Source organism: Lissotriton vulgaris, chromosome 12 (genome assembly GCF_964263255.1).
Source record: "Lissotriton vulgaris chromosome 12, aLisVul1.2, whole genome shotgun sequence".
Taxonomy (NCBI): Eukaryota; Metazoa; Chordata; class Amphibia; order Caudata; family Salamandridae; genus Lissotriton; species Lissotriton vulgaris.
Window position 1 is genome coordinate 433,546,006 of NC_141700.1, and position 25,518 is coordinate 433,571,523.

Genomic DNA, 25,518 nt, shown 5'->3' on the forward strand with positions numbered 1-25,518 from the left:
GATGATGTTAAGGTTGTGTTGACGCGCGATGGAGGCAAGTGGACTCATGTAAACGTTGAAGAGGGTGGGACTGAGTGAAGATCCTTGTGGTACGCCACAGATGACTTCAGTGGCCTCAGAGTTAAATGGGGGGAGTCAGGCTCTTTGAGTTCTCCCAGCGAGGAATGAGGTGATCCAGTCCAAGGCTTTTCCTTGTATTCCGATGTTGCTGAGGCATGTATAAGGGTACTGTGGCAGACTGTGTCGAAAGCGGCGGAGAGGTCGAGTAGAATGAGGGCCACTGTTTCACCGTTGTCCAATAGTGTTCGGATGTCGTCAGTAGCTGCAATGAGGGCAGTTTCGGTGCTGTGTTTGGCTCGAAGCCCGGATTGAGATGGATCAAGGGAGTTGTTGGATTCAAGGAAGGCGGCGAGCTGGCTGTTGACGGCTTTCTCAATGACTTTGGCCGGAAATTGGAGGAGGGATATGGGTCGGTAGTTTTTCAGTTCAGAGGGGTCTGCTGTGGGTTTCTTCAAAAGGGCGCTGAGTTCGGCGTGTTTCCAGCTTTCTGGAAAGATGGCAGAGTTGAACGAGCAGTTGATGATATGATGAGATGGGGTGCGATGATGGAGTCCGCTTTGTGGAAGATGTGGTGGGGGCAGGGGTCGGTTGGCGAGCCAGAGTGGATTGAGTTCATTAGGCGGATGGTGTCTTCAGTGGTGATTGGGTTCCAGGCGCTAAGGATGTTAGTTGGCGGAGTAGGATCTGAGGGGGGTGGGGAGGGTTGAACGCTGGGAGTGTTCTCGAAGCTGTTGTGGATGTCGGCAATTTTGTTGTAGAAGAAGGAGGATAACGCATCGCAGAGGTCTTGGGAGGGAGTGATATCGTTGGATGCTGCGGTGGGGTTGGTGAATTCTTTGACGATGTTGAAAAGTTCCTTGCTGTTGTGAGTGTTGTTGTGGAGACGATCCTTGAATGCTGATTTCTTGGCGGATCGAATCAGTTGGTGGTGTTTGCGGGTGGCTGCCTTGAGGGTGGACATGTTGTCTGTGGTCGGGATTTTTCTCAATCCTGTTGCTGCTGTGCTGGTTGCTGCTTTGAACACTGTTTGTTGCTGAAACGCTCCTAAATCCACTACAAGCGCCGTCACCCTGAAAGCGCTATCTGGCAGCGCTGGTGACCAACTGCTCGCGTTTCCCGCTCCGCGGGAAACACTCGTGATTGTGGGGTTGAAGGCGGATTGAGACTGAGTGAAACATCATTGCCCACAAGCCATCTTGGCCAGGAGCACCTCCCCACCATGCCCCCCCCTCACCTGGCTTTAATTGTGCTGGAAGACCGCGCATAGCCCGGCGTCGCCCGCGCGCGTCCCGCGAAGCCCGGGCAAAGGGCGGGCCCTCAGTGGCTGAGGTAGGCTGGGCTGGGCCCCGTTATTTTCATTTCGAACAAAATAGACTGATTAGTGTTTTGAAGACGTGTAAACTGTATTTCTGTTGACTGGCCGTCTTTCTCCACAATATGACAGCAAAGAAACTACGCTCCGGAAGAGTCCTAGGTGGGAGGTCCTGTATAAAAACTAGATCTAACCCCTTAAGGAATAAATATGAAAATAGCGTACAACTGAAGGGTCAGATGCAGCTGCTGAAAATATGGGAAAAACCAGCGAACAAATCCATGGAAGCTCCAATTATCACTGATGATAACTTGTTAACAACGGTGGAACCGCAGTTCGAAGTAGTGAAGGATATTAAACCTGAACTAACTGCGGATAAAAACTTGTCTATTCCATTTTCAAATCCCAATGCAACCCCCTCATTATGGTCATCCAAAGGAGCTAATTCTGACCCTTCGAAATCAAATTCCAAAGTCCTTCAGCCTAACACTCTTAAAGACACAGAAAATGAGAAAATGAATATAAAATATCTTTCTATCCCGTCCAGTATCGATCTAGAACTTTGTGGTCGCTATATGGACGAGAAAATACTGAAACAGCCCGAACCCAGTAAAACTCCAAATGGAGCAACACCATCGGGACTACTGCTCTATAGTAGCACTCCTTCCATGACATCTAATGACATCCCTTCATTGCAGAGCGATTTGAAATCTCCGCAGCTTAATCTAGCAGGGATCTGTTCTCTTACTGCATCTGGATACCCAAAAAATGATAAACCCATTTCAGATTCCCTGATAGCTCTTGAACATTTACTTGCTTCCATACTCCTTCTATTAGGCAAATTCGTTGGGAGTTCTGATTGTATTTTGGACTCGGTTACAGAGATACTGAAAGTATTGCTTGCTAAAAATATTGAGACTGGGTCCACCTTCCCCACTGAAGCTGTAGTCCAGAAGGATTTGGTCAGTAATATTTCATTGAGTAAAAATGCACAAAAGGGGAAGTTGCTAAAGGTAGACATTCATGAGCCCTCTACGACCCTCCCCTCACTTTCCTCACAACGGAGGAAAGAATCTGAACCAACTTTGAAGGAAGAAAGCTTGGCAGAGGCTAACCAAACTGCTGTGAAAGATCTTTTTCCTATTTTTAATCAGGATAAAAAAGACTCCGAAGGAACAGCAATGTCCAAGGGGATAGTAAAAGAAAAAAGCAGAAAGAACAAAGGAAAAAATAGGAAACCTATTCGCAAGTATAAGAAGAGAAGACAGAGACAAATTATTTTTCAAAAGCACATAGACACAGAAGCTTGTGATGTAATAGAAATTGCAGATAGATCACTATTGGATACTTCCTCTAATGAGGCTATTGTTTCTTTCACTAACCCTGTTGTAGAAGGTCCTCTAGATGCCAGCATTATGAAATGGGGAACACTAAGCTCTAAAGTTGTTGAGATAAATCCCTCGGAACCTGTAGAGGAAGCCACAAGAAACAAGCCTATTGAAAAAAGGGTACTTAATCCATCCGCACCTAATTTTTGCCCCACTGCTGAGGTGCCCACGAACATTACTATTGCCCCTTTAAAAATTTCTAATCCATGCGTCGATACCTTGACATTGGACTTTCTTCCCTTATTCGACTCTGACCTAAATTTGAATAGGTCATGGTTGATTAATTCCTTTAAGGATATTGAAAGCTTAAAACTTATTCTGTCAAGTGATATTGACTTGGTCTCTGTAATAAGGGTTGGAAACGAGCAATGAGCACGAGTAAAATTCTGTTAAAAAATTATTGCTAATTTAGTTCTCCAACAAGCGGAAGCATTCCAATGTAGAGGGATTGATGTGTTACCCCTTATTAATAATGGAAAGCGTATCTTCCCCAGAGAAGGAGCCTCTAAAATGGGTCTTAGGCAGGAAGACCAGTCCTCCTATAGTAAAGATTTAAAAATCTGGGTATCTAGAGGTAAACGAACGGTCTCTGAGGTACTCCCTCCTTCTGTGAACTTGGATATGCCTCCAACAGAAGACAATCAGTTATGGAACTGGCTACCAGGAGTTTTGTCCAATAACACATCAAACAACCCAAGACTGTTTCAACACCTTTAACAGTCAATTAAAAGTTGTATCTTGGAATGCCGCAGGACTACATAATTGTTCAGAGAAATTAGACTTTTTATTTTCTTTGCATGCAGATGTGCTATGTATTCAGGAAACATGGTGTAAAAACAGCATATATGGAGGGAAAGATTATTTTGTCCTTGAGGCCGCGGCTACACCTTCAAAAAAAGGCCATGCGAAAGGTGGAATTGCCTGTTTTTTATCAAATTCATTACAATGGCAATATTCCCACTACACGGACATTAGTAATCTTTTTCAGTCTATAACTATTAATAATATAGAGACTGTAGGAAATCGTTCTTCTCTTGTAATTTTAAATGCTTATATTCCTCCTGAAGATACTTTTAACGTTGTCTTGAAGTGAATGTTTTCATATGTAAAACAATTATTAGAGCTCGATCAGCCCCCCTCATATTTTACTTATGGGTGACTTAAATAGCAAAGTTTCTAATTCAAGTATAGATATGTTTAGAAACAAATTCAAGGAAGAAGCATATAATATACCTCAAGCAATTTTTCCTAGTAAAATAAAAACTAATAAAAGAGGAAAAATATTACTTGAAGAACTTAGCCATTTTGAGGGACTAATTGCAAATGGTAGGATGCCTTCTGACATTCCTGCTAAGTTTACACATAGGTCATTTAGGGGTGAATCCATCTTGGATTATGTGATTACGGACTATGATACGTTTCCCTTCATTCAAGACATAATGATCTCTCAGTCTTCCTTAAGCGATCATAATGTGATTAACATAACTGTCTTGTTACAACCTCCAGATACTGACTCTTGGTCCATAGCCAATAAAGGAGTCTCAATTCATTCCAAGTCTGGAAGGTGCTTCTGGGACCCTATCAGTATGAAGGATGTTCAAAATATTCTTGCACAAACTATTCTGGAATTAGATGAATGGCAGGGTAGGGAATTCTTATACTTTGAAAACTTCAAGAAAAAGCTTACTATGGTAGCTAAGAAAACAAAAAATTCTAAGAAGTTGCATCCCCCTCCTAGTATATTATTACCTTTAAATAAGGAGATAAATAAACTTGTGAGGCAACAGTACCTTAGTAGAACTAGGGAAAAAGAGCAGAAATTAGCCTTATTACGAAGAAGGAGGGTGAGACTGAAAATAAAATTAAAAAGAGAAAAAGAAGATTCCCTCTGGATTAGGTTAAGAGAAGCCTCGGCCTTTAATAATTCCAGAGAATTTTGGTTTATAATAGGGAAGGGATGTGGTGTAAGAACCACCCCTATTCCCATTGCCATTGCAGAAGATGTTTGGATATTATTCAGATCTAGTCTGTATGCATCTAACGGTGCAGAGGGTGACAATGGGGATCTAGCTCAGAATAGCAAGCACAATATAGAGCTCCCAACCGAGAAAACCATAGCCTCTGTGATAAAGAGTATGCGCTCCTCCGGAGCTATGGGTCCGGACGAGTTACCCATGTCACTAATGAAGCAAGATATCACCTCCTGGAGTAGGATTCTTCTCCCTGTATTTCATGCATGCCTCCTTTCGAGATCTGTCCCTGACTCATGGAGGGGAAGTATATTAATTCCTTTATTTAAAAAGGGAGAGCGAGTTAATCCAGCGAATTATCGTTTAATAGCTCTATTGGACGCAATAGGAAAAGGTTTCGCTAAATATCTTTTAACACTAATTAATGAATGGATAGAATCAAACTGTATTTTACCTTTGGAACAAACCGGATTTTGAAAAAAGCATGGAACATTAGATATTTTAACAGCATTACAGGTGATTGTTGACAAATATGTACGTGTTCGAGGTGGTGGAATATACGTGGCATTTATAGACTTCCCCACAGCGTTCGACAAAGTGGATCGTCCAACGCTGTGGAGAAAGCTTGCAGCTTTAGGTATGCCAATACAGTTACTTGAACTCGTGAAGTCTCTTCACTCGAACACGTGGTGCAAGGTGTTATATGGTGGAGAGAGGGGTCTCTCTCAATCCATACCCTCTCTAAATGGTTTGAAACAAGGGTGTATATTGGCCCCTATATTGTTTTCTTTATATACGGCAGACCTCCCTACTCTCATCTCTGCTTGTGATGGGCAAGCCCCGAAAATTGGAGGATCATCTATATCGGTTTTAATGCTATGCTGATGATATCCTCATTTTAGATCTAACCCCAAAGGGCTTGTCTAACCGCTTACAGGCATTAAATCAATTTGCAGAAGCACATTATATGAAGATTAATGTTTCGAAAAGCAAAATAATGTGTATTTTTGGAAAGAAAAAATGTAGATCAGAAAATTATAGCTGGGCCATAGGAAGGCAGAAACTAGAGGTGGTTAAAACCTATACCTTCTTAGGTAAAATCATTTCAGCAAACCTAAGTGAGAAACCCCACATTGAGCACAATGCACATAACGCATCGGCTCATGGTATGGGGTTAAGTTCCCTGTATAACGCTACTGGGAAGAGACACTTCACACTATTTCTGGAGGTATTTAGAGCAAAGATCCCCGCTACACTACTGTATGGATTAGAATTAGTGGAGTTAAATCACTGGGGATTCTTGCAAAAAATAGAAGGAAAGGTGCTAAGAAGAATTTCATCTCTAAATACAGCTTGCTCTGTATCATCATGCAGGCTGGAATTCGGACTCCGAAGTTGTTGGGTACAGAGGTTGATTGCCCTCGTAAGGTGGGTGGCCCGTTTAGCGAGAGGTAAATCGGGTACCTTACGGGAAGCCATTAAAAAAGAACCCCTGGGTAATATTAATGAGTTTTCTACGCTGGTTAAGAACTTTAGAAAAGCTGTAACTCTGTTAGAGTTGGATGTAAGCACACTGTTTTTACTTACTCCTACTGAACTAAAGTCTAAATTAAAATGTGCATCTTGGGAACTCAGTTTCAAAATGGATATGATTGCCAAACAAGGGATTAGAGAAAGGCAATCACTCTTAAATACATATACACCAAAACTTGCCCAACAATACCTTACTTGGAATATTCCCCATAGAGTCCGTAGATTATGGTACCTTTTAAGACATGACTTGCTCCCACTTAACTACCTCTTTGCAAAATGGTATGGTGTATCTCCTATATGTAACTTTTGTAATAGTGCTATACAGGATCGTAATCATGTCTTGTTTATCTGTCCCACATTACGCCCATTGCGTTTTAAGTGGTTAAAACCTATTTGTTCACAATTGGGAATCCTAAATGTCAAAACCTTTTTCCATGCACTTTACTGTCCGCCAAATGAAATGTTCTGTTTTAGAATTTTTAACTTTTTTAAAGGGTTTTTAGATATTTATTAATGTTACATGGAGAAGTGCTAGATGATTGCTCATCCAGAGAATAAGTCGTGTTTCCTTTTGTTCTGTAACCTGTGTTTTCCTTTGTAATCATTATTGTATAATTGTATGTGTATTTTATGTGGCCCTCATTTGAGAGCCAAAACATAATAAACTTAAAACTTTAAAACTCCATGTTTTCTCCAGGGTGCGGCATAACTTCTTGGATTTTTTAAGGTCATCATTGAACCAGGGAGCCTTTTTGCTGGCTGATTTGATCTGGTGCTTTTTCAGGGGTGCTAATTCGTCAACACTGTGGGTGATCCATTGCTTGAGATTGGTGGCGGCTTGGTTTGGGTCCAATGAGAGGGTGGGAGGGTTTTAGTTGAGTAATGTGAGGAGTTGGTCTGAAGTGATTTTGTTCCAGTTTCTCCGAGGAATAGGTTGTGGGCGGTTGTGGGTCAAGGTGGTTTTGTAGCTGAAGTGAACACAGCTGTGGTCCGTCCAGTGGAGGGCTGTGGTGCGATCGAAGGAGATGTGCTTGCTGGAGGTGAAGATAGGGTCGAGCGTGTGTCCGGCTACATGGGTGGGGGTGTCAACAAGTTGTTTGAGTCCGAGATTGGCCAGGTTGTCCAGAAGGGTGGTGGTGTTGCTGTCGTGTTTGTTTTCAAGGTGGTAGTTGAAGTCTCCTAGAAGAATGTAGTTCCCGGAGGCGGGGCATGTGGGCTGACGAAGTCTGTGATGTCATCGCTGAATTGAGTGCGGGTGCCTGGAGGCCTATAGATGAGGGTGCCTCTAAGTGTGGTCCTAGGGTCGGTGTGGATCTGAAAGTGGAGATGTTCGGCGGTTGCAAGATTATCATCGGAGCTGGTCGTGATTTTGATGGTGTTCTTATGGATGATGGCGATGCCTCCTCCTGTTTGGTTGGTGCGGTCTTTACGGGTAATCTTGTAAGCGTCCGGTATGGCTATGGCGATGTCGGGTGCTGATGGTGTGTTCATCCATGTTTCTGTGAGGAAGGCGATGTCCGGTGACGCCGAATCGAGAAGGTCCCAGAGTTCCGTTGCGTGTCTGTGTACAGAGCGGGTGTTGAGCAGGATGCACTTCAGGCGGTTAGTCGGGGCTGTGTATGGAGGAAGTGGGTTTGGTGAGGGTCCTGGAACAGTTGAACTTGCAGGAGAGGCAGGCGAATGGGCCGTGGGTACTTCCTGGGGTGGCTTCGCAGCATTGTGGAGTGCTTCCGGGGTTGAGGGCTAGGAGAGTTGCGGCATCATATGTGACTCTGGTGGGCTGGGTACGGTGGGGACCAGGGGGACAGGCGCTGGGCGCGGTCCAGGCGCGGACGGCGTGGACGGGCTTACCTTTGGCGCACCTTCGGCGCGCATGGGGCGCGACCGCTGCACGTGAATGCTGCGCGAAAATGCATCTGTCATATATGGATGTAGGAGGGGGAGGGGCGAGGGAGGGTCAGCTGGGAGGCGGGGCGGGCTGTGGGGGCCGGGCTCTGAGGCACCAACAACAACAAATTAAAATGGCGGCAGCGTAGGAAAAACGAAACTGGAGATAGGCTGGGGCACAGGCAATCGACGGTGCTTGCTGCTTAATCGAGCTATTACCCAGACCTTGAGCCTATTTCCCCAATTCCAACGTCAGCAGCTCTGAGACCATAACGCTGCATTCTATGTTTTTCTTTTCCTCTGGGAAATGTGACTTCATAGCGAAGCCTATGCATATACTCCCCCCCCCCCCCCCATCCCTCCTGCAAGGCCTAAAAGACACACCCCTGCTCCATCCCATTTAGGGTATTACCTGGGAGGAGAGTGGGTCCAGAAAAACATAGGGCTGCTGCTGCTACTCAAGGGAGCCATTTTAAAAGAAATGTGGTTACCCAAAATTGGTCCTAGACCTGGGCGTAATGTGATACAAAAGACAGTGGTCGTGGACCTGATTTATAGTAGGATATTAATCAATTCACATTTGAGGCATATGCTTTTGCTAATTAAACATGAGCTCTGTGAAGGAACATTTTTCTTAAGCTTGCGAGTCTTAGTCCATTATTCATACATCAATAAGATTGAGTGCAACAAACCATAATTCTCCTTCACCAAGTATTTTATTAGTCATTGTTGTACTGGTGAAGATAAACAGCAGAAATCTTGCTTATAGGATATTTACGAGAGAGGTTGCTCCAAGGGGGAACATGCATGGAAAAAGGTGGTGCTCGGGTGTAAGGTTGTGCGAAGAAGGGCTAGTAGGTGACATGGAAGTAATAACGCTATTTTGTATATTTTGTTCAGGGGGAGCGGTTATTAATCACCGTCCTTATTGGGCCTAACCACATTTCCAGTACAGAAGCTTAATCATAGTATTTGCAAAAGTTACAGAAATGAATTCCAATGTGGCACGATAAAGGTACATGTGTGGTCAAGGCCTATCCAGGGGTGTCGACGTTTCGACCCGACTTGGGTCACAAGGGTGGGATAAGCCTTGGCCATGCTGGTCTTCTTCAGGACAAGGGAAAGGGGTAAGGGGGCAACCGTAGAGATGGGAGGCTTAGTCACCTAAGGGATAAAATGTTGAAGTCATGTTTGTTGCATAGGGTACAGGGTACACATGTGCAGGTACGTACATAAGGGTAGGCCAATTCTTTCGCATCGTCGTGTGTGTCTTGGTGCGTCCTCGGGCAGGCATTACTGGTGTCTCCACAAAAGAGATACATTTCAGGGCAATTCCAGCCGGTAATTGCACCTAGACAATATAATAAATGATAGTGGAGTACGAAACTTGCGGTGAGCTAATGAAATGAAAAACACGAGTGATCCTACTACATTAGATTAACCTGTTAAGAAGTACCTATATGTAGCTACATCACTGTGTAGAGGGGCTGAACAAGATTGTGCTGTTGGGTGAAAACTTGAATGAATCGAGGATACAGATCGGCAACTGTGGAGGCAAAGAAAGGGGCAAGAATCACTCCCCTGCTACAAGCAAACATTAAAAATCAGAACAATGAATCATGCTGATAAGGAAAGTGATTAAAAACAGTTATATACTACTCAAGGGAGGACTTGGTGAGAATGGCTCAGCAGAAGAATGACGTACTTTTGGGCCAGATAGGCCACACGAGGCAGGAGGCTGAGGTGAGAATGCCCTAAGGGACAGAACAGCATCTGGGCCCCAGCCTCAGTTTGAGCATGGATGGGGAGTGGCCATTATACTGGTGACACTTGACAGTGGTCTGGGGAGCGGAGCAGACAGTGTCTGTGGGCTGGTTTACAGAGCCCCTAAGAAAAGGCCCCCAGATGACCCTCAAGCACAGGCCCATCGCCCACTGCCCTCCTTCCCAATGCGACCCTGGTGGTTGATGAGAATCCTTCACAGCTGACATTCAGGCAGCCCCTTTGTCTTTTCTTTTGGGTGTGCAGGTGTTTTCTTCTTTCTCCCATATATTGCTTTCCACCTTACATCCCTGCCCCTCACACTTTCCCTATTGCTCCCACGAGCTCTTCTGATGCTTCCCACCTCTCCTCGCTGTGCCTATCAGCTTTTCCGTTGAGTTTTTAAGAAGCTGCTCCATGTTCCCCCTCCTCTTCTAAGCTACCACTACCCATCACAGTTTGCTTGCTACTCCACCCTTTCTCATTCCTCTCCGTCCCACCACAGCACATCTTTAGAATCCTTTTTGGAGGTTTTGGCAACAACTTTTTCTTTCCGGGCTTGTCATTTCTAAATAAATTGCTTTTGCACAGTCATCGAGCCGACTTGCCAACTGTATGAACTAATCTGAGTCTACGTCTGTATCATGTCTTGCTTTTTCTGTAACTGTGCTAACCTGCACAGTTGCAGCAAGCCCGCCTTTGTTTGCATTCCATGTGTTCATTTGTAGTTTTGCTTCAGGTGCTGTTTAACAACAGAATGCATCATAATTGCTTATTATTATATCATAAATTTTGGCTTAGCTGGGCTAACTACACCCTTGTGCCTCAGTTTCCTTGAATGCTCTCACTATGCTTTGACACATCTTTTTTGTGTTGTTGCATTTCAGTTAACGCTGTGTCTAGCGGGTGATGCTTGTGTTAATTAGTTTCATACATGTCTGGTAATCTGATCATGGATGTCAATTATGGAACCCATGCCTGCTTGGCCAATTGATAATGCTAGCATTGTCCGTGTAATATTGTGCCTGAATTATACATGGGAAGCACTGTCCCTGTTTGCGCCACAGCACACCTTACATAAGGTACGCCCCGTGCAGATCAGGATAGTGCACCTTATTTTATTGTATGTGCTGCCCCCAGGACAGCATGTTTAGGGAAGTACAGTGCAACAGCTTCAGAGCCACTCCATGTTTCACAGAACATGCTGCAACCCGCCTGCACTTTAAAGTGGGGACAGAGATCCCCCCACAGGTGGGTGTTGTAATTGACCACACCCACCTGTGGGGGATGTTTGGGGGCCCACTGGTCCCTCTTGCCTTTTCCATAAGGCAACCCTCAGGAGACATACTAGCTTTGCGCCACCTTTGTGTGGTGCACTTTCAGTGTGCCGCCTAAGGGCATGTTTGCCTCTCTGCCTCCAATAGGGCATAGGTATAGAGCAAACTGATTTCCTCATTTGCATGTGGACATGCTCCCATGCAATGAGGGAATGCACTCTTACAACAGAGCTGGTGTTACATGTGTGCGAATACTATTACAGAAGGAGACGCACAAGTCTGTGGCCATTTTACAATACCATAGTGCCTGTTAACGGTGTAACACGGTGTCACCACTGTCATTTTCAGCTAAAAGGTGTATGATGATACATGTGCTACCTCTGATATTGTGGTGAATTAACATCAATGTGCCTCATGTCAGTTGTGACCCCTTCTTACATTCCCACTATTTTGAGTCCAAAGTTGTACCCTTGCTTGGACTAGTTGGGCCCATACATTCAATAGCAAAAACAAGCATTGGTAATGCCAATTGATCTGGCTTCCTGTACTCTCAAAGGCACTGTGCTCATCTTGGTCTCGGATGGACAGTCTTTTTCCTTTGTTGTACTTTTAAGAAGAGAAAAAGAAAGGGCATTTGCTTGTTCTGGTGCAATACAATATGGGCACAACCAAAGAGACTTGATGAATTTGAGGGGGCAGTTAGAGCACAGGCAGGGCTGTAAATTAAGATATTCAGGACCAGTGCCTTGTGCGCAATGCCAAGTGTCTTAAATAAGATCATTTATTTGCCGGTAAGCAGTGAAGGAAGTCAAACCGGACATTTTAAAGTAGTACACTGCGCAGTGCTTAATAAGTGGCAGTCAAAAAATGGGTGCAGTTGGGCCCCACCTGCAACCATCAGCTCAAATTAAGCACTGGCACTGAGATAAATTACCTAACAATGGGAGCTGCATTTTGCACAACATGAAGGTGACGGGTAATATATTTAGGTGAGAGAAACAAAATTGCATTCCTGTAAATGAAACCGGAAGTGGCTACCTGGATAACTAGGCTTCTTGCATCAACAATCAGTGATGAGGGAGAATTCTCCTCAAACTCCCTAAAAGGGAGCAACATGTACCAGCAATCTTGCTGACATGCAGGCATATGGTAGGATCAGCGATAATAATAACACCAGCCTTTTTGGTCATAGCAGCAGTGGCTGAAAGTGGGCACAGAGCCAGTAACTGTTAAATGAATGTCCTGGTTAAAGGACGGCCCCTTGAACTAACATTTCTGTTTTAATCTGCTTTCAAATTCAAAAGATTGTTGGTCATCAAAAAAACAAGTGGAGCAAGACCCTCTTGAATTTTAAGGACAACATCAGAGTCACTACCACTTTGTTGTAGCATGAATCGAGTATCGACAGCATAGTTAAAAAAGTAAAGCTAGAAGAGCAAATCAAAACAACTACATGGGTTAAATAAATGATAAAGAAATCGCCAATGTGCACAATAGTTCTTAACTAATGAATGCCTAGCGTCTTTACTTTTTAGAAGGAAAAATTACTTTTATTCACACATCACTTGATACTAAACATAAAATTACAAATGTACTAAATGAAACTGAGACCTCTCTAGCACCACCTGAACCAGAGAGCTGCGTCAGAAAGTTTCTTGGGCCCTTATTACGCGTTTGGCGGTCCAATTGAAACTGTGGTGGGCTTCTGCCTGCCGAATTAGGACTGTGGCGGTTGGACTGCCACAGGACCGCTGCTGCCGACGGAGATCCACAATCTGAGACCACCATGAAAAGTGGGCTGTAAGGAAACAAAGGGGGCCCTACAGGGCCCTGTTGTGCCTTAGCACCATAGGGTGCATGCAGGGCTGCACTTGTGGGGTACCTTGGGTACCCCTCTTCATTGCCATCCACAAGGTGGCAAGCACTGCGCGGTGCCTACCACGTTGTGCATGAGAATGCACAGAATGCCTCTGTGGCATTGGGGCGGGCGCTGCTTACAGCAGCGCCTGTCGCAATGCTGTAGTTGCGGAATGTGACTGCCAGGGTGGCAGCCACATCCTAATTGGCGGTGCGGAACCTCCGTACCGCTGGGGGCTGGTCGCAGCACCAATAGTGTGGCGGGGGGACTGAAGCCCACCCGCCATCCCAATGGGGCCCTTAGTGTTACACAATGTATAGCCCCTCCTATTGAAGTACCGAAAATTATTCACCACCTCCCAATTATAGTTATATCCACAACCAATCCCGTTCCCATTCCCAATAATCAGTCAGTTGGCAGTGTAGAAGGTCCAAGCATTTATTATAACAAACAAACTCTGCCAGAGGAGCTCCTTGTGACATGCTCCACCCCGATCAGCCAAGATAACGTCCAAAACTATACGGTTTTGGAGCGCAACAAGTCTGGTCGCCTGAAGCTCAACAGTTAGGTTGGCCAGGATGTCAGTAGTTATGTTAATGACATTTTCAACTATCCTGGACAATCTTCTTATTTCTCGGCTATTAAATATGGGTCCCCAGAATGGGACCAAGCCTTTGCTAAAATCCGTGAATTGTTGCAAAGAGGTGTCGGTCTGATCAGCTTCTGACTTGACGAGCTGCTTACGTTGCCTATTGGGTACCGCATTGGGTGCTGCCCTTACAGGGTGTAGCTGGTGTGTCCTGTGATAGTCAGATGGTGCTATGTATACAGGTGGGTATAGGAAGGACAAATATTAGTGCCCAGCCCAATCACGTGGTAACCAGGTATATGCATTTTCTCCACATACGAAATACACATTGGGTGGCGTTAATAACGGGGGGCTGCTGAGTTTCTTCATACGATCGGTATAATTGCAGATACTGTCACCAACCTGTACATGGCCTATCCCTTGTACACGGAAATTGGAAGAAGCATTCAAAATAGGAATGGGTACAATACGGTCACTTGTAACATTTCGTTCAACAAAAAGCTGAAATATTGAGAAGCATTAAAATGGCTAAAATCATAAAGTTCCTCTTGCAACCAGGTATCGTTCCTAGCCACCATGTACCTGTTCATGCATGCCTGAGGGTCTATCGACCCCTGTCCCCCATTTCCTTTTTGGTCAAAACCCCGATGCTCCTCGACATATGCTAAAATCATGTTATAATCGTTTACATCATAATGTCTGCGATTATCTATCCAGTGATGGTACATGGCAGAAAACAGTTTGAACCAGGCCTCACAGCTCCCCAGATAGGACAGGGGTAGTGAGAGAAACAGATCATGATTGTGCACCACGGATGGCAGAAGCCCACAAACCCAGCAATCAGTAGTGTTGGTAACACTGTGTGTCTGATGAAGCATTTCAATAAATACATTTTTTGCATAAGTCTGGCGATGTCGTTCTTTGTGGGGTGATAAAGTGAACAGCAAATGCTCAGATGGTGTAGCAGTAGACGGTAAAAAAGTATGCAAAGGGTATTTATGCTCCAGGTATACAAATAAGCCCATAAAAACAGCAATAACCGTTATAACCACTACAAAGGCAACTTTGACACTCGTGGTCCATGTTGAGAACATTGGCTCATAGAATGGTACGTGTCGTGGCGCAATTGGAAATTCTTCTTCTAAGACAATACGGCCAAAAGGGTACATTCCTAGCTAAAAGTCCAAAAATAAGCTCGGGCCTAGCAGTCCGTCCTGCCAGAGGGTTCTTCTCCCTGTGTCTGTCAGTTTCACAGGTAGACTCCTATCGTTCATCCCAAGCAAACAAAAGAGTTGTGGTCAAACATTATTCTGTTGTGTAACCTGGCCGTTTGCAATAGCTGGTCTTCTTTCTGAACAGAGCACAGTGGTCAAAGTTCCAGCTCTCAACGTGTTCAGTCCAGTGTCTCGCTCAGTACCTCAGACCAACAAACTAGCAAACCCTATCTATTCAATCGAGTCTTTCCTTATCTCCTAGTGGTGGGGTCTGAGGCACCGTTGTTTGTTTTCCTTGGCCGCAGGTTATACCGCACATGACCCGGAACTTCCTGATCAGAAAATAGTACTGCAGGTACTTTTTGAGCATGTGAACTTTCGCTTGCCAGGGTACTCAAAACAGGATTCAAAGCAATTGCAGATTCAGCAGAGACCCATTCACCTGATCTCGTCACTCCCTCCTCTTGCCTTTGTTCAATCTCACAGGCGTCAGAGAAGGGTATGAATGCAGCAGCTCTCTCAGTTTCCTGTGTCGGAATTCCCGCTGGGCGTTGCTGATCATATGGAAGTGGAAGCGGCAGCTTCTTCAGATGGGAGACGTGGATCCAATGTTTTCTCCCATCCACTTTGACCGCCGTCCGGGTGGCAGGCAGAATCTGCCGTGGCACAGACCACCTCGGAGCCAAGCTGGTGTCTCGTTCAAACTTCTTGACTAGAACCCACTGGCCGGGTTGTAGTTGATGTCCGGGGCCTGCAGTACAGAGGCTACCTGCTGATGAATAGAACGGAGATCTTTAGTTAAAGCATATTGGTAATCAATCAACATAGGATATTCAATGTCAGAAAAGGATCGTGGCCTGGGTACCCCCCCATACGTTAGCGGGCCTGCCAAAGATAATTTCATACAGAGAAAGGCCAGAGCAAGAGTGTGGGGTAACTCATAGTGACATAAGGGCCAAAGGCAAGGTGTCAGGCCATTTCAACCCTGTGCTTTCCTGAATCTTGGCCATTTTAAGTTTAAGTATACCATTATATTTCTCCACGAGCCCTGCTGATTGTGGATGTCGGGCAGCATGGAATTTTTGTTTAATCTGTAGACCCTCACAGATATGCTTGACAAGGGCCCCATGGAAGTGCCACCCATTGTCCGACCAGATCAAGCGGGACAAACCAAAGCGTGGTACAAACTCCTTGAGAAGGGCCTTTGCTGTGGCCATAGCAGTAGTCTCCTTAGTAGGGTAGGCCTCAACCCATTTGCTAAAAGTACAAACCACAAACCACCACCAGGACCTACTTCAAGTTATTAACAAGCTCCATGTGGATGTAATCCATCTGGAGTACTTCAAAAGGCAGCGTTGTAGGTGCAAAATTTCCACTCAGGACACTTTCTCCCTTCCCCGGATTGTGTTGCAAACAGACCATGCAGTATTGGACCAACCGGACAGCCGTCCTTTGGATATTAGGGTTGTTCCAAACTGGGTCCAGGAGCCCGCAGATACCTTTTGCTCCTATGTGTGCAGGGCCGTGTGCCATAGTCACAACGGCCTGTACTAGTGCATTGGGCAGTAACCACCTTTGTTTTTCTGTCAGATCAACCCAACAATTGTTTTCATCCAGTCTTCCTCCCTCCTTTTCCCATTTCTCTAATTCTGCGGGGGTAGCTTCCTTCTGTAATTCTCTCACACTTTCCATGGTATTATCAAACAATTCAGATTCCTCCACCCATCTCGTGGAGGAGGTCACAAACATAGCTGACATTGGGGATTGAGCTGTCTGTTTGGCCACCTGGTCTGCAAAAGCATTTCCCTCCCCCACCTCGTCCACTATTGTTTTGTGCGCACTGCATTTGATGATGGCTAATTTCTTGGGCAGGGTGAGGGCATTTAGCAGTCGCAAAACCAGGGGACCGTTCTGTATTTTCTGACCATCGGAAGTAAGGAAACCCCGCTCCCTCCACAGCCGCCCAAAGCTATGGGCCACGCTGAAGGCATATTGGCTGTCTGTGTAGATGTTGACTTCGAGTCCCTCACTCAATTCGCAGGCTCGTAGTACGGCCATAAGTTCAGCAGCTTGGGCTGATCGGTGAGGTACTCGGAATGTTTCGACTACTGTCTTCAAGGTCGTAATTGCATATGCAGCTGTTGTTGTTCCATCTTCTAGTTTAAAACAGGACCCATCCACATATAACTCCCCTTGAGGGTCGGATAGAGGAGTGTCAGTAAGGTCAATTCTGCCCTTAGTTTCTTCTTCAGTGCGATAAATGCAATCATGTGTGTCATTGGTATGTTCACTCGGAGGGAGTGGTAACAGGGTAGCCGGGTTTAGCGTTGCACATCGAGTGATCGTGATGTGTGGTGCAAACAATGTCAATTCGTATCCAGTGAGGCGTGCACTTGTAAGATGCTGTGTTTTTGTTTTATTTAGCAATGTGTCCACAGCATGCGGCACCATCCCTGTCAGATTGGAATTTAGAATGAGTCCTTCCGACTGCCGGATTGCCACCGCAACAGCTGCAGTGGCCCTCAGACAGCTGGCAAGTGCTCTGGCGACATTGTCCAGTGTGGCTGACAGATAAGCGCAAGGTCTTTGCTTACCACCAAAGTCCTGCGTCAACACTGAAAGTGAGCAACCGTCAACCTCGTGCACGTATAGTACAAAAGGTTTACGGTAGTCAGGAGTGCCCAAGACAGGAGCAGAACATAAACCAGTTTTTAAAGAGTCAAAAGAGTGCTGACATTCATCCGTCCAGGGGAGGGGTTCATGCACTTCCTTAGTAGTCAGATGCAACAGAGGTTTAGCAAGAAGAGAAAAATTAGGTATCCACAGGCGACAGTAAGAGGTGATGCCAAGAAAAGCACGAACTTCGCGCTGCGTGCAAGGAACAGACATTTTAGAAATAGTAGTAATACGTTCAGGAGTTAGTTGTCTACCCTCCTTCGACAGTAGATGACCGAGGTAGGTTACCTCCTGTCGACAGTATTGGAATTTAGACAAGGATACCTTGTTCGCTTTATCAGCCAAATGGTGCAACAATTTAACAGTGGCCGCTTTGCAGCCATCTTCTGTGTCCGAAGCAATGAGCGAGTCATCCACATATCGCAACAGGACGTTGCCTTCTGGCAAGTCTAGATCGTCCAGTAAAGCCTTAAGGGCTTGGCTATATATGCTCTGACTTTCAGTATAGCCTTGAGGTGCGCGACAGAAGCGGAAGCTTCGTCCAGATAACGAGAATCCGAAAATCTGTCTGCTATCAGGATGGATAGGGATGCTGAAGGAGGCATTTTTCAGGTCTATGACCGAAAAGTACTGGGCAGTCGGCGGAATCATCATGAGGATCGTGGTGATGCCAGTCACCACAGGATACTGTGGTACAACAATCTTGTTAACCGCTCTAAGGTCAATCACAAAACGGTAAGCAGCACCATGCCCCTGTTCACCGGAATCAGAATTCCTTTTCAAAATCGGGAGAATCGGGCTATTGCAAATATTAGCAGCCGTTTCTTCCACCACCCTTTGTCGATCGGATCTTGAATAATGGACAGCAAGGCCCGTTCACCCGCTGGTGCTATTTTGTACTGCGGGATGCGTGGCATTTTCGCGCCTTGTTTCAGTGTAATGTGAACCGGGGGGGTTTCCAACTTGCCCACGTCTGCATCCCCTGTTGCCCATAGCGTTGCAGGAATGCCGTCAAACTCTGGGGGAAGAGGTTAATTTTTAGCAAAACATTGTTTCATGTGGTCAGCGTAGGGTTGTATTGTTAAATAAACCCCGTCAGCAGAGCAATGTATTGTCACGTTTAATTTCTTTAACATATCCAAACCCAGCAAGTTCTCCCCACAATGTGAGGTTAGCAAAAGAGGAGTGTCAATAGTGGCGGGACCGATCGTGAAGGAGAGAGGTTTGGAGATGGGACTGACAACTGGGACTCCCGAGAATCCCACTGAGACATTATTTTGCCCGGACAGAGCCGCCCCTGGAACCAATGATCGAGCAACAGAACTATTTATTGCTCCTGTGTCAATTAGGAAATTCTCAGAAGTCCCCATCACTTCCCCTTTTACATAAGGTCCCTTTTGATTGACCAGGATCGACACTTGGCCCCCTACTCTGTCCCTGGCTGTCCTATGCGTGATCGTATGCATCTTGATCCTCGTATGCGTAATCGTCGTGAGAGTACTGCTTGCCTTGGTGGTTATCGAAATGATTTCGCTTAGACTTGCCTGATCCTTCCTCTCTGCGCATATCACTCCGATCGGGGCCGCCTCATCCTCGCCCTCGGACTGCACCGTTCTGGGCAAGCAACAACGGACACTGTGCTTTCCAATGCCCCTCCTCTCTACAATAGGAACACTGGTTTAAACCCACAGTTGGAGCCCTGCCCGTGCCTCGGCCTGCACCCGCCCCTCTGGACATGGGCCCTCTGACTCCTCTCCCCCCTCCTTGTCCCCGGACTACCTGCTGAAGCAATACCTGTGTTTTAAGGTCTTTGGCCTTCTTCTCCACCTTTTCCTTACTCTCGTTCTCCCTATGTTCATAGTACTGGGCCATGCTTAAAATTACAGAAGGGGTGGAGGTAGTCCAGGTACTTTCTGCTGCCTGTAATCGTGCAGAAATTTCCAGAGCCAAGTTTGTAACAAACCTGTTCACGAACAACCTAGTTCCACCTTCCGTAGCCAAATCCTGTCCGCTAAAGTCAATGAAGACTCCTTCGAACCTTGTGAAGAAGTCGGACACACTTTCATCCTTTTTCTGTCCGGTCCTTGGATGCTTGATTCCGGTCTGGGAAAGACATGGCTTGGTAGTTCGGACTGGACTGTTCCCATGAGGCACAGGGTCAGAGCTGATTTGCATATAGCCAGTGTCTAACCCAGGGTGGTGTGGAGTGCAAAAAAACGATGGATTTAGGCCCAGATCCTTGTACTGGGGTCAATGTATGACATTGTTCTACATTCTGTCCATCAACTGTGTTTTTTGCAATTTTCACCCCGAGTGTGCTGGGTATACTCAGACGTGAGTCCCAGGCTCTCCACACCACTGGAGTCAAGCTATCCAGGCTGATGAAGGCTGATAGCCAGAAACCGGTCCTTGGATGCTTGATTCCGGTCTGGGAAAGACATGGCTTGGTAGTTCGGACTGGACTGTTCCCATGAGGCACATGATCAGAGCTGATTTGCATATAGCCAGTGTCTAACCCAGGGTGGTGTGGAATGCAAAGAAACGATGGATTTAGGCCCAGATTCTTGTACTGGGGTGAATGTATGACATTGTTCTACATTCCGTCCATCAACTGAGTTTTTTGCAATTTTCCATATATCAACCGGCACAAGTAACCCAAAAAATAACTTAACATCTGCCAAGGTCATTACGGCAGACGCCGCAGCTTCGGTCAGTTCTTTATAGTAGGCAGTAGGATTCTTTCGGGGGTCGGGCAATTGGGATTTCAGAGCAAGGACCTCACTTCTTTTCCACGGAGTGTATACCCAATGCTCCTGAAACCGGGCGTCGGTCCGGGCCCGTGTGATCTGTTGGATATCATCTCGTAGTTCGGGAACTTCGGGATGATAAATAGGATGCACCTCTCACATGGGATGCTGTGAAGTCCAAAGAGGGCTCTTTAAGAACATCTTGCCTCGATATTGAACCAGGGTGACTACGTTTTTGTACACTTCCTCAGGTGTCATATTAAATCTATGGGTCCAGTCTCGAATGTTATATAGTATCTGAGGAGCGCTCCCATTATCAAAGCTGACCTCCCATGACCCATTGAGGGAATTGGACATCTGGAATAACACATGTTGCTGAATTACCGGTTCTAAATCTTTTACTGTACTCCATATGTCAGCCACGGTATACACATCACTCCGCATCCATCTGATGGCTTGATCTGCTAATGCTTCCTTCTCACCATATGCCACAGATGATCTAGTGAATAGTCGTTTACCATCCAACCCTCCTGATTCCCCTTTTGGCGTCTGTTCCGACATACCGGGTGTGGTGCTGGCCGATTGGGACGTCCATATGGGACTCGGAACGCTCAATTGCATGCGAGGTGATGTTAGAGCCTGCCTAGAATCAGGGACAAGGGTGGCCAGGTCCCCTACAGAAGGGGATGGAGCGCTGGCATCTCATTTGGGGGTGACAGAACATCGTTCCTCCAGTGCGGAGGCTTGGGGCGCAGCCACAGCTTGAACAGGTACCGCAGGATATATGCCCTGCGGGGCATATGGCGGGGGAGGTCTTTTATCTAGCAGATCCTCTATCTCCTCCTCGGTTTCATTTCGCGTTACATAGCTCTTGTCTACCTGTAACCTAAATTGTCTATCTGCATATTCAATATTCTTCTCTGTCCTGTTTTTGTCATGCGCAATGGCTTTTTGAGTTACAGTTTGCCCTTGCTGTATCTTGAGGAGTTTTTCTGACCGAATACGCCTTCTCTTTGCCTCTTTCTGCCATTTGTTAAGAGTGTCAAACATGGCCTGTCAGCTGCGTTTAGCAAAGAGACGCTCTTGTAAATTCTGAATCTTTTTCTCATCAAAAGACCCAGTTTTCGGCCACTGTAGTTCCACATTATCCTTTGTATACCTGTGCCACAAGGAGTTGAAAAGAAGGGGGCCAATACCATGCTTGCAATACATATTGTGACTGGGTGTTCCTTCCGGAGGGGCTGGCTGGCTTTCATCTAAACTCGCGCTCTCTCTGTGAACACAGCCAAAGCATAATTTACTAAGGCACAGCATTTCCCTTTCTCTATTCTACTCGAGCTGAAAAGGAATCTGGGATTATTATTATTCACAAAAATAGCAGAATCAAGTTTCATTAATCACAACCCTCTCATACACATGGCCATGTTTACATTCAAAGTCATACTCACGTTGCAAAAAGAAACCTTCAATTTTGACATAAAACGGAAACACAGAGATTTGTAAACGAAAAACGAAAACACCATTATTTTGCAAACAGAAGGTGGAGCCCGTCGACTCCCACCTATGGAGAACCCTTTTTCTCAAATATTCAAAGCTGCAAAGAACACCTTCTGACAACAGTCTTGTCCTTAAACTGCCTGGAGATAGCTACACAGGTTTCTAAACCACAGACCAACCTACAGGCCATCCGACAGTATTCATGGTTCACCTCCCGAACTATGCTGGCTAAGCCCGCTTTTCCAAGCGCTGCTCCAGATCTGTCAGAGTGCTACCCAATCTCAACCGTCGGCGTTCCCGAGAACAGTCCCACAAAAGGCGTTTAGTCTCTATCTCCAGTGATTCCACACAAATCAAACAAGAGGCATCTGCACGTGCAATTTCAATTTTGCCCCGTCAGACCCCCTACTCAGAGTTTCTCCCTGACCACAGGTCATCAAATGCCAAGTACCAAATCCGGAATTTAAAACGTAATCCAACACAAAACGAGACAAGAGACTCACCTGGTGCACGCAGGTCAGATTGCATGTTCTTCACTGCCAACTCTTGTTAAGGCCAACGTGGCCGGTTCTCGGGTCACACCCGAAGGACTCCGGCATGGGGCCACTAGCAGCTGAGGTTCTCGAGATCGGGAGAGCGGAGCAAACCCCGAATTTTCGTTGGTCTATTCTGCAATCCCCCCTGATCGGGAGCACCTCTTTCAATGTCCCGATTGGCATCTGAAATACAGAGGGACGACCCCAACGCGGAGTCCCGGCAGAGTCGCCAACTGATGTACCGAAAACTATTCACCACCTCCCAATTATAGTTATATCCACAACCAATCCCATTCCCATTACCAATAATCAGTCAGTTGGCAGTGTAGAAGGTCCAAGCATTTATTATAACAAACTCTGCCAGAGGAGCTCCTTGTGACCTAACCCCACGAGGTCCGCCAAGAAGACTGCTGGTACACTGTCAGAACATCACATATAAACAGTTGCATTCTCAAAACCGTTGCCCAAGATGGAAAAATACAAGTTGGTACAGGTTGGTGCAAAAGGAAAGGCCATATATGGCAGACAAAGCGCTCTTGGTTTAGCTCATCCTAGATTAGCAAGGTCGGACGGGTGACTCCCCTCTGCCAGCTCCGAGACAGTCCGCCCGCACCCCTCCTGGAATGTGCTTATCAGGCCTTCTCCTGCTACCTACAACCTTGACGGGCCTAACGAGCTGAAACAGCAGTTTTGCAACAGTTGGGCTATTTCTCAGGAGAACAACTTTGGTGCAAGGAATGAATGGAGTCTGCTAATGTAAGACTTCGAGCGAGGCCACAAAATGGCATCGGTCAAGTCAAGTGAGTGTAAAACGTAAAAAGGGGTGCAGGTTAGAAATCTAAAATACTGCAATACGAATTTGTGCTAATGTTTGCGTGCGTGTGCTAAATCATTTGGATACATCATGCTAACCTTAAGATATCGATTATAAGTGTTGCATAACCGAAAATCGATTCCGGTTCCTCACTATGCTGTTCCCCATGTAGTTCACAACAGGGACTTTCTTCCTGTTGTAGTTGTCAAACATGTCTCACTGTAAAATCCTTTTGTCTTGCATTTGTCAGAATTCCGAAGTTACACCCACTTTCCTAGTTCATTAATTAGAGTTGACCATGTAAAACCCAACTCTCCTGGTATTGAGGCAGAGCAGTTCAAGGCTGACTCGAGGAGCTGGTGTGGGATAGAAACTCGGGGGCAGATTTATGAAGGACTTGCGCCGCCGGTGCGTCACTTTTTCCCATGTTAAAAATAACGCACCGGCGGCGCAAGTCCTTCATAAATCTGCCCCTCAGAATTGAGTAACCTAGAAAAACAGTCAACAATAAACAATTTCTAACTGATGCCTTTTTTTCTTAACTCTAAAGTGCACATGCAACAAAGAGTAAGTGTTATAATCAAATACAAAAATATTAACATGATTTCAGGTGGAATTGCAAATTAAATCCCCCACCCCACTCGGTGGGAATTTACAGATTAACCAGGGTGCAAATAATGCATGATAAAGAAACATCACGGTAGGCAACTAACCACGGATATGTAGTTTGCTCCCTTATCTATGAGGTACCATGTGATCATTTGCACACCAGCAGGCTGTAATTGTAAAAATCAGCAGTGTTCTGTTATGGGCCTATTTGAAAATTAGGATTTTCACAATCAACAACCTTAAGCCTGTATGCTTTGTCAAGTCATTAACAGTATACAATGGGAGAACTACTACTTTTGTCACTACTTTTAATAAACAATAAAAGAAACCTCTTGTTTTTAACATGTAAATAAATAAACATGAACATGTAGTCTCTGGCTAGAGCAACACATCAAACATTTTAGGGAGACTCAAAGTATAGATTGACTTGAACTTGAAATCTCCATCTAGATATAGCAAGCAGTTTTTTCGCGCCAGGACAAGAAAAGGGATATAGCATTTAAATCCCTTTTTATTGCTTTTTTTCAGAGAGTTCGCAATGTAAATCTCCTTTCTAATGTACTTGTCAGATAGTTAAAAATGCAAATGCCACTTTCTATGGTGTTCCTCCTTGAATTCAAAATGTAAATCATTTCCTATTGTATTTGCCCTGCAGACCACCCTGTAAAATCTCATTCTGTTGCATTTGTTAGAGTTCCAAATGTATAACCAGTTGTGTCACTGAGTTTTTCACCTCTGGGTTCTTGGGCCTCCGTACCTCAGGCCCCCAAACTGGGTACCATGTGTCTCTTTTAATGTGTCTCTAAGGTTAACTAGACTAGAAAGAGCAGCCAAAAGCTGACTTAGGGTGGCGCTGTGGGTTAGAAACTAAAAACACAGCTTCCCACAACTTTAACACCCAGTTTATCTATGTCCAGCCAGTGTTTTTTCTTTAAATGGAAAAAGTCTTCACTTCATACTATTTTCAAAAAGACAAATATATAGATGACTTCAAGTGGAATTGCAAATGGGAACCCTTCCAATGGGTCCTTGCACACTAACTACTGTTAAAATTGCACACCCTGAAGAAATATTACAGGGGGCAACTAGCCTGTAAATGTATCTCACACCCAGTATCTACAAGGTACCCTATGATAATTTGTGCCTTAGTAGGTTTGTCACAATCACAAAGGGAGAGGATGTGGTGTAACGACCAGAGCTGCCAACTTTGGAACTGGGGAACCGGGTTCGAGTCACTGTGTCTGCTCAATATCCTGTGATTCTGGACAAATCTCCTAATCTTCTGTGCCTACAAAAAATGAATGTGTCCTTGTGTAATGTAATTGGTGCTCATGTAAAATACTCCAATACCATCAGGCCGAGTTTGCGCTGAATACAACTACAGAGTTGTTTAAAAAAAAGTTGTGTACAAGCTTTGTCATTTTCACAATTTAATATGAAGGCTACTGCCTTTGTCACCACATTTAAAAATAAATAATGTGATCTTGTTGACATTAACTTGGTTACCATGTGGCCTTTTTCTCAGAGACCAATCAAACTTTTTAGGTACATTCAAAGTATTCATTGATAAGAATATTAAATATTCTTCTTAAAAAAGCAAGCATTTGCTGTGGCTAGACCTTCTGCACTACACCCCTTCCTATTGCATGTGTCAGAGTTCACAATGTAAAACTCATTCTTATTGTATTTGTCTAATAATTCCAAATATAAATTCGGTTCCTGTTGTGTTTGATATGGTGTTTATAATGTTAAACCGTTACTATTGTATTTGACAGAGTTTTAAAAATGTA

At 45.2% G+C, this 25,518-nt stretch overlaps 1 protein-coding gene across 1 annotated transcript in view; it reads left to right on the forward strand.

Annotated features, from left to right (window-relative positions):
- Window positions 1–25,518, forward strand: part of SLC12A4 (solute carrier family 12 member 4) — a 533,265-nt gene that overhangs the window by 11,919 nt on the left and 495,828 nt on the right. The window lies entirely within an intron of this gene.